This window comes from Aquarana catesbeiana, linkage group LG09 (genome assembly GCF_042186555.1).
Source record: "Aquarana catesbeiana isolate 2022-GZ linkage group LG09, ASM4218655v1, whole genome shotgun sequence".
NCBI classification, from domain to species: Eukaryota; Metazoa; Chordata; class Amphibia; order Anura; family Ranidae; genus Aquarana; species Aquarana catesbeiana.
This window is the reverse complement of record NC_133332.1, coordinates 140,963,375-140,973,208: the sequence shown is the minus strand read 5'-3', so window position 1 is coordinate 140,973,208 and position 9,834 is coordinate 140,963,375. Positions and strand designations below refer to the sequence as shown.

The window sequence follows — 9,834 nt, the reverse complement described above, 5'->3', positions numbered from 1 at the left end:
TCCAGTAAACAGGAGTCCGCCTAGTTTCGGCCAGATGGACCCATTGTATAAGTACCTCAGTCCCTGTCTGGAGCCTAATGCCCCGGGGGATCAGGGTAAGGTCTTTCCTTAGTGGAGGACTCTGAACACCCGTTGCACGTGTTTTGTGTTTCACTCTCTATGTGTGGGCACTTTTTTTGGCACCGGGCGGAAGTTTTTGAGGTGTGTCTGCACGCCACTGGCTTTTCAAAAACAATCACTCATCGCTTCTCGGCCTTTTGGCTAAGATCAAGTGTAGTATCTGTTCTTATCAGTTTCCAGGAGGTGGCGCTTGCTTCCGTCCCTGATCTATGGCAAAATAGTAAAGGGATGGCGGTTGCTATACAAAACCTGCTGGAGTAAAGGTGACCCGGAGCGGTTTGTAGCCGAAAGGGAAGCCTTCTGATGGGGATGGAGAACCACAGGGTCTGATCCGGAGGGTCGGGCCCCTGGCCTTCTGGCCTAGATTAGGGTAGCTCTATCTCCAGACAGTTTTTCTGGGAGAGAATGCTTACTCCTCTTTCGGGGGGGGGAGTGGTCAGTATTTCCCAAATATAATTATGCAGGAGGGATAGAACGACGGTGGAGCCTGATGGTAAAGGGCTCTCACCAAGTTTCCTAAACTCCAGGCCTTCCTGGTTGGGGTGGGGGCTGCTGTGGTCTGGGCTGTGGGTCAGGGTTGCTTTGAAAAGCCAGTGATGAATGTGCCCCTGAAGTGACAGTTCAGGGGTGCTGTACAGTCACTGTGTTTAGGCACTTGATTTTATGGCACCATGGTCACTTCACTACTACACACATTTTTCACACCTGCCTCTTGGGCCGAGCTTTTTGGCTAGGACCAGGGGAAATTTTTATGCCTGGCCGGAGGGCCGGCCATAGTATTACACAATGGTCACTTTCACTCTCCCATCTCCCTCACTCATTTTATTCCTCCCTGTGTTTGTCACTTTTTTGTATTTTTTTGTTTGTAGCGTATACACGTTTGTCACTGTGATGAGTAGGGTGTGGGTCCTCGGGCCTACTCTGAAAGTCTTGGGAAGGGGTGGACAAAGGCCTTCTGACTTGGTTCGCCCTCTCCTTTGGGGGTCTCCCTTCGGGGGAGCCCCACCTAGTACTTGGGTGGGTCTGTTTTGGCAGACCTTCCAGAGAACGGGGATCTGCCTGGTTTTGGCCAAATGGACCCATTGTAAAGTACCTCAGTCCCTGTCTGGAGCCTAACGCCCTGGGGGATCAGGGTAAGGTCTTTCCCTAGTGGAGGACTTTGAACACCCGTTGCACGTTTTGTGTTTCACTGTGTTGGCACCGGGTGGAAGTTTTTGGGTGTGTTTTGCACGCCACTGGCTTTAAGAAGAAAAAAAAAATCACTCTCAGTCATTTTTGGTGTGCTAGTTGCCTTCGTTTTTATTTATTGAGAGTTTTTTCACCATCACTCTTTTTGGATTCATATTTTTTATATCATTTCATTAGCGCTGCATCTTTATTTTATTTTAATTTATTTGAGTGTAGTATTGGACTTTTTGGTGCTAGCAGCTTTTCTGTACTCTTCTTCATGTTTTCTAAACTCAATTTAATTTTTTTCTAGCGCAGCGTTAACCTTCGGGTTTCTTTTATAATTTCTGGATAAGAGCCAGATCTGGATCTCCCAAAAGGATCATAAGTTGTTTACATATGCCATATGTAATATAATAATGTACATATGTGATGTCAATAAGAGACAAAGCTCAGTAAACACTACATGGCTTATATTATAGTAAGTTATTTCTGAAACCAGGATCTGCTACTTCATCACAAGATCATCTTCAACTCTGGGTTCTATATGGCTATATTCCTAATATGATATGGATATAACCACTTACAATGGATGCTCAAACAGCAATAGGTGATCCATATATTTTAAGAAAGTAAAAACAATACTAAGCTCCAATTAAATATGTAAAAATACCTTTTTGTTCAGTTATGTGTGCCTTCAAATATCATGAGATATTTTTTTGAGAAGCTAGCATAATTGTTGATTAGGTTAAGTGTATATGTGATTACACTCCAGTTACCATAAGAGTATTTACGTATACACAGCTAGATCTGATGATCCTTGGACAAAATAGGTAGTTCAATCTGCATCATACATTTAGGCACCTTTCACACGGGTGCCTCCGTCTTGTGGATTCAGCTTGCTCAGCAGGGGATTGCTTCACGGACAGGTCCTGTCCACTCTGCTGCACAGAGCGGACACAGACATTGCCACGGTCTCCTCTATGAGGAAATCAGGTGGAAACGGACTGCCTGTCCATTATTCATCCGATCCTATCCACCAGATGGATGGAAACAGAGGCGGCTCTAGGCTTTGTGAGGCCTTAGGCAAAACTTAGATATGAGGCCCCACTCACGCCCATAGTGGGAAAAATAATTCAAGCGTTAAAAAATAATTGTGTGCCCCCCCAGTGCTGCCAACTTCCCTCCTCTGCTCTCCCGCTGAATGCTGTGGGGGATTTTCAGGATGGAGGCCGGGAAAAGGGGCTCGTAAATGTCATTTACCAGCCCTTACCTTTTCTAAAAGAACACAGAGAGTGATCAGTACTGATCACTCACTGTGTTTATTCATAACTAAAGCATAGTAAACTGTGTTTACTATGCTTTAATCTATGAATTACCAGGAGCCTCTGTCTCCTGTTCATTCATTTGCAGTGCAGCTGAGGCTACAGAGAAAGGAACTGGGGAATGTGTTTCCTCAGTCCCTTTCTCTGTCTCAAAAGTGTGACTACAGGGGTCAGTTTAGACCCCTGATATCTCACCAAAAAAAACGCTCACCAAAAAAAACATTAAAAATAATAATAAAATTGTAAAAAAAAAAAAAAAATAAAACTAAAAAAAAAATCAGACTAAAATTTCCAATCAAACTAAAAAGCCATTCCCAATATGTAGGGTCATTTAGCCACACTCACTGTTTTTTCTGTAGGCCACAGGTCACCATCTCCCTAGTAGGGGCCCCAGTGCATTACTTTGCCCATTATGCTATTATGATGGTACTGTACAATGGTGGTAAACCTGAGTAGGGGAGAAAAGTGGAGGGTATGTACATGAGAGGGGTGCGGAGTGTATGGAGGTGGGTGGTATGTACATAAAAGGGGTGCGGAGTGTATGGCGGTGGGTGGTATGTACATGAGAGGGGTGCGGAGTGTATGGAGGTGGGCAGTATCAAATACACCACTGGCCACTGATGCATTAGTGACCAGTAGCAGTTTATTAACCCCTTTGTGTTGCTATAGTGGCACCAGTGTCAGTGTTTATGAACCCTTTCATGCTGCACCATATAAGGGTTACTAAACACTGACACTGGTGCCACTATAGCAGGGGTTAATTAACTGCCACTGGTCACTAATGCATCAGTTACACAGGGCTTCACTGGCTCCTCTGGGTCCTTGCAGGTCTTGGCATCCCGCCTCCCAGCCTGTGAATGACATCACGCCGGGCGGGACTAGGAGGAAGCTTGATCCGCCTGACAGGGAAGTGACTGTGTTGTACTCATGGCATACTCACACCGCTCTGCTGAAGATATAACAGTGTAGCAGCAGCCAGCGGGTGTCATGACTGTCTGCAGCGTGGCAGAGCAAGCGTCATTTTTACGAGGCATCAGAGACCTCCGTGTCCCCCTCAGCTCAGTCCACCCCTACCTCCTGGTGGGTTCAGCAGCGGCCGCAGCTCCGCTTCCACCTCTACAATTAGTCTGCAGCAGGCAGCGCTGTATACGAAAGACGGTGATCCTTTACCAGCCCACTCATCCTGCCAGCTTGGGGACACTGACCGGGGACATTACCTCCCATTCTCCCACACACACATCAGGCAAATTAGACGTCCACGAGGCCCCTGGGAGCGCGAGGCCTTAGGTGACTGGATTTTTTGCCTAATTAGAGAGCTGCCTCTGGATGGAAAATAGAACCAGTATCTGTCTGGATTTTGCATGCAGGATCAGATCAGAGGGAGGTGGGTGATCCGCCACTTCATAGGGGAAACTGGAGGGTCCGATCAGGTCTGCCTGAAAAACTGATAGCCAGACCTGATTGGTAAGCCCGTGTGAAAGGACTATTATTGTTAGGGTTACATAATGTTTACAAATAACACACTAAACAGTATTTACAAAACAATGTACAGTATGTATGTTGGGTTACATGATATTTACAAAAGTATATTTATAATACAATGTACAGTACGTATGCAGTTTAACTCTCAGCTTCAGGTCTAGTCATATTGAGTCCTTGTGGGTCCCAGGACAAAGAGAGACCACAGCTTGGTAAGTATTCATTATATTCCCCTCTCCTTTCTGTACAGTGGCTAATATAATGCTTCCTAATTTGCCATTACACCTAGAAAATGTATATTGGGTGCAGCCTGATCGGAGAATTTAAATAAGGCTGCTGTTTACAATGCTTGTGAGATGTGATAAGGAAAACAAAGGCCAGACCTTTGAAGTATAAAGAGTCAAAGGAACATCAATTTGGAAGCCGGGGTAATAAAATGGAGAGACACACTCAATGGTTTAAAAATACTCCCAAATATCAGAATACCTATTGAATATATTGAACAAGCAAAACTTTATGTGGTAACAATAATGATTCCATACTAAGTTGCCACATGCCAGCCGACAGGTAAAACAAAACTTACAGTAGAAGAGCTTGTTCTGTAAACTGGGGAGTAGTAGTGGAAAGCAAATAAGTAGGCTTACAGGAAATAGATAATGTTGGAGTAACAATAAATATGGAGATGTAGTCCAAAGAGCAGGCAGGAGGTAGGACAATGGCACTGAGCCTACAGAACAGGCTCCTGTGCTGTGAAGAGGAAAGCAGATAACAAGAGTTTTATCGTTATTCTTCACATTTTTCTCAACTATAAATGATTATTTGACTGGAAATGCTCTTTCATTTTGTCCAAAATGTACCTTTATTTATGTACAGTATTCACTAAAACAATTTGCCATTTACCTTGATGTTAAGATTTATAATTGACTTAATGCACTCTCGGTCACCATATCTACTTGGTCTGTTTCTACTAAAAAGGAATAATCTTCTACAGTAAGTTAACTGCCTATACATGCATATGATTACCCAGATTTTATCTCAGTACTTACTAAACACTTTTTAATATATTATTTTCATCGTGGCTTTTAAATTTTCTTTAATGTGTTTAACCGCTTGCCGACCAGCCGCCGTCATTATACTGCGGCAAGGTGACACGATCCCACAAATCACCGTAGGTGTACGTCGGCTCGGGAACTCATTTTTTTGGGTGGCACGTGCTTTCCCATTGGCCAGTGGGGGAGCCAATTAGTGGGTCCGGCGGACTCGATGTCCGCCATCCACCTGCGATTGTTCCCCGCAGTGACAGAACAGGGATCTGCCTGTGTTCCGACAGGGGAGATCACACAGATCCTGTCTTTCTGATAAGCAGGAAGATGGATCTGTGTTTTTCCCCAGTCACACAGTCCCCTATACAGCTATAAAACACCTGCAGTGAACACATTTAACCCCTTGATCGCCCCTGATGTTAACCACCTTCCCTGCCAGTGTCATAGTGCAATAACAGTGCATATTTTTAGCATTGATTACTGTAATAATGTCACTGGTTTCCAAAAAAGTGTAAAAAATGTCAGTTATGTGTCTGATCTGTCCGCTGCAATGTCGCAGTCCCGCTAAAAATCACTGATCGCCGCCATTACTAGTAAAAAATAAAAAAGAATAAAAATTACATAAATCTATCCCATATTTTGTAGACGCAATAACTTTTGTGCAAACCAATCAATATACGCTTATTGGGATTTTTTGTTACCAAAAATATGTAGCAGAATACAAATCGGCCTAAACTGATGAATAAATTTGGGTTTTTGTTGGGGTTTTTTTGGATATGTTTTATAGCAGAAAGTAAAAAAAATTTTTTATTTTTTTTCAAAATAGTCGCTTTTGTTTATAGCGCAAAAAATAAAAAATGCAGAGGTGATCAAATACCACCAAAAGAAAGCTCTATTTGTGGGGAAAAAAGGACATAAATTTTGTTTACGTACGGGGTCACACAACTGCGCAATTGTCAGTTAAAACAATGCAGTGCTGTATCGCAAAAAATGGCCTGGTCAGGAAGTGGGTATATCCTTCCGGGGCTGAAGTGGCTAATACCACTGCCCATTTGAATTATTTTGTTTTTATTTATCAACCTAATGAGGACTATAAATTGAATTACAGCACTCTTATGAAAAGCATTATAATTCTGGTACCTGTAGTTAGAATGACATGCACAGATGCCATACAGTATTTAATGAAATACAATTTAAAAAGCATTCTATTTCATTTACACTTAATTCTAAATGATAGCTATGTTGAATAAATTGAACTTTTCTAGTGCTACATTATTAGGATTTGAAATAAAGTGGAAAATTACTTACAGCCACTGACAAGACAATGGAACAATACCTGCAATACATAAAGAAGAGTCAATCTCCTCAATGGGGACACCGACAGCATTAACATTCTGGCAGAGGGTGTAATCTTCCCCAATCTATTCAAAACAAACAAAAAAAGGCTTTGAGATACATTAACTTGTATTGACACTATGAGGTTGATTCACTAGGGTAGTTGAATGTATTCACTTTGAAAGTGAATTTTCACTTCACAAAGAACTTCTCACTTAACCTATTGAATGTGGGCAAAACTTATTTTGCAAAGAATAACCTATCAGAAGCAAGGAAAAAAGCAGTGTTTTGCTTGCAAATGGGGAAAAGTTCCCTTTCCTAAGTGAAAATTCATTTTGCGAAGTGAACAGCCTATGTGCCTTTACTAAAACAACCCCAATAACTTCAACCAAAGGACTGCCCTCTGTTTGGAGGCAAGAATATCTCATAACCACATGTTCTTGTTTGAATAATATCATATATTATTGTACTATTGAGTAATGTACTGCTTTGTAAATCTTAACATTATGTGAATGCATGAATTCACCTTAAAGGGGCAAAATACTCAACACATGTGAGTTGTAACTTTATATTGTTTACCTAAAATAAAACACATGTTATACTTACCTGCTCTGTACACAGAGCAGCCCTGAACCTTCTCTTCTGGGGTCCTCTGCTGGTGCTCTAGGCTTCTCCTCTTTTCTGTGTATCACCATAGGAAGCCACTTGATAAGGTGCCTGAAGTGTGAAATGCGTAATCATTGTAACCAGCTTGCTTGCAGCTCACGCCTCGCTATTTTGATTGGGGGCAGCATTCTACCAGTGACCCCAAGTTCCCATTGACATTACTTCCAGTACACTGGCCCGGTGTGAGTTAACTTCTGTAGTGCAGTGGTCAGCTTGGAAGCACCAACATACAGTATCAGAGCCCTGTACATGAGTGGTGCTGGTGTAAGAATTATTTTCATCTTTGCCCATGCAGTCTTTTAGCTTGTGCCTGATATAACAAGCGGTGATGATTTTTGTTTATTCCCACATGCATCACCTTTTAAACTGTGTCCTTTTGTGGACTTGATCAATGATCTTAATCAATGCACTTGAACCCCAACCCCCCCAAAGCCAGAAGATGGTCAGCCTAGAAAAGTGGGAGAGGAAAGAGAAATAGGAAAGACATGTGGGCATTTATTGAGGTAGCATCCAGGAAGAGAGCAGAAAAGAAAAAAGTAAGGGGTTACTCCTCCTTGGCCCAAGAAATCCTATGATGAATATTGTATCCATGAATCCCACATTTTGTCAAATCTATTTTGTGAGCTTTGGTGAAGGCTTTTAAATTTGTGGTTAACCATAATCTAATTTAAGTTATGTTTGACAAGCTTAATGGACACTGTTAACTGATTCTAGTTTTCATTATTACTGCAAATATTGGGGCATTGACACCACGATACGATTTTTTATTGAAGCATGATGACATCACAAAATAGGTAATGCAACATTTCAGAGTCACACAGAGCCACTTCAGCAGGCATGTGATCATCCCATGCCTGCCGAAGGGGTCCTGTGTGACTCCAAAATGTTGCATTACCTATTTTGTGATGTCATCATGCTTAAATAAAAATTATTTGGATGCTACTTGATGATCCATGGTGTGCTGGCAAATATCCTCATTGTGGCTTTCTGATCCAGTCTCCAGCTGGTGGTTGCTACAGCACCCAAAACTTTTAGAGCTTTATCCAGAAACATGTGTGATGGGAATATAAAGTATTAATTTCCACCAATATACCACAGCCCTTATAACATTGAGTTGAGGCTTAAGAGTATACCTTAGCTATTCTGTTGGGAACCATACACTACTTCATTAGTGTTTTAAAGCTAGATTTGGTGGTCCTGTGGACCTATGCAAGTTATTTGCTACTTCCTACCAGTCTTGAAATTCCATATTCTTTTTGAGATCCCATTCCCATTTTGGCATATGTGGTAGTTTTTGAGTAGGCTAGGTAAGTGAACTATATAGTGGACATTCTCACTCTTTGGGAATACAAGGCATCTCAAATACAGTCACAGTAAAAGGCTACGTAGCATTTTTGAGTTTAATCTTTATAAAAAAGGCTATCTGGTTATATCAAAAGATCACCGCAGTTGGTAATTTCAATTCATTTTTAAAGTAATCCATTCTGCAAATACCCTCAGCCATGAGGAGGTACGTACCCTATACCAATCAAAAATTATTCTTTCACTATTGGAAAAGTTGTGAATTGAAGTTTGGTTTGGTTGAAACCGAGGGTTGCCTATAATAGGTGCAATAGGATTATGTGCTGAGTTTAAAGCTTTTCTTGCTCTTTATTTGTCCTATGTCAAAAAGAAAATAATATAGCATAGAGCACATTATAGATTCTAACTTATTTAAAATCCACATTAGTGAATTTATGGATAACAGGGAGCAGGAAAGAGCCTCCATATAAACCCATTGATGACAAGGACCTCTGATGTAGATCTGAGCTAGTTGTGCTATTAGTGCTGCTTGATGATAAGCAAATAAATGAGGTGCTTCTGAGCCTGCTCAAGCTTTGGGGAAATGTAAATCAATAATAAAGTCATGTAATAATTGAAAATAATAGGTCCCCTGCAAGTTTAAGACATAATGTACTAGTATGCACTGCATATTAGTACGTTATGAGAGACTTACCCACAAACTGTTCCATTCAGCATTGTGCTGTCACGGGTCTCCCTGGTCCCTAGTGGCTTCCATCTTCACCCGGACTTGCAGATTTCGTACCTTTGGCTACTTGAATAGCTGGGCCAAGGTGACGTCACTTCTGTGAATGCACACAGGAGTCAAACCGCCATGGCACACAGACCTCTATGATCTCTTCTGTTATAAAAACCTTGCCTGTCAGTGTTTTTTTTATTCCTGACTTTACTACCACTTTAATGGAGTTGATTTAATAAAGGCAAATAGGCTGTTCACTTTGCAAGGGCATTTTACTTTGCAAGGGAATTTTCTCTTAGCTTAGTGAATGTGGTACAAAGTAATTTTTCAAAGAATACCCAATCATGTGCAATAAACAGTATTTTACTTGCACATGATTGAATGATAGAAGTCAGCATCGCTTAATATCATTCACAAAGCTAAGAGAAAATTCCCCTTCAAAGTGAATAGCTCAATTGTCCTTAGCAAATCATCCATAATGCAGTTATATTAATTTGAGGTCTTTTATTGTCTTTTATTCTGACAAAGGGCAAGCATCACAGGGAATAACACCCCTACTCATTCACGAAAAAAATGTAAAGTGAAAAAAAAAAGACAGACAGTTTAATTTTCATATATTTTAATTGATTTTAGAAAAGTACATTATAAACGGGTATCTCCCCAAACAATACTTGTGGGT

At 41.2% G+C, this 9,834-nt stretch overlaps 1 pseudogene; it reads left to right on the top strand.

Moving 5' to 3' along the window:
- Window positions 1–241: 241 nt before the first annotated feature.
- Window positions 242–374, top strand: LOC141109193 (U2 spliceosomal RNA; annotated as a pseudogene).
- The last annotated feature ends 9,460 nt before the right edge of the window (window positions 375–9,834 follow it).